Consider the following 431-nt stretch of genomic DNA (forward strand, 5'->3'; position numbering starts at 1 on the left):
TTTGCTCTCAACTAAACAAACTTTTATCTTTTAGTTGAACCGCGAAAGACCTTCTTCCTAAAGTCTTTATCCTAGCAACCTATGCTGCAGTGGCTATATACTGAAACGAGAAAACGTAGCAGCAAGTGAAACAATCACCGCGTAGCAGCCGCAGACAAATAAAGTATATGTAGATGTAGATACAGATGTAGTGAGGAGGTGTGCTAGTAGTTATGTTCTATGTAAGAGAAGAAGTTGAAGCACAGCACTCGTTAGCTATGAAACACAAAAACACATTCAGATTCTTTACTAAGAAAAAACTGTTCATCGATTCACTGCTGCCACGACGGCAAACAAACTGGTGGTAACCCAGCAGAAGAAATTGCTTTCTTCATAACAAATCAAGAAAGCAAATATATATATATATATATATATATATATATATATATATA

Source organism: Eimeria mitis, genomic scaffold (genome assembly GCF_000499745.2).
Source record: "Eimeria mitis Houghton genomic scaffold, Emh_scaff1159, whole genome shotgun sequence".
NCBI lineage: Eukaryota > Apicomplexa > Conoidasida > Eucoccidiorida > Eimeriidae > Eimeria > Eimeria mitis.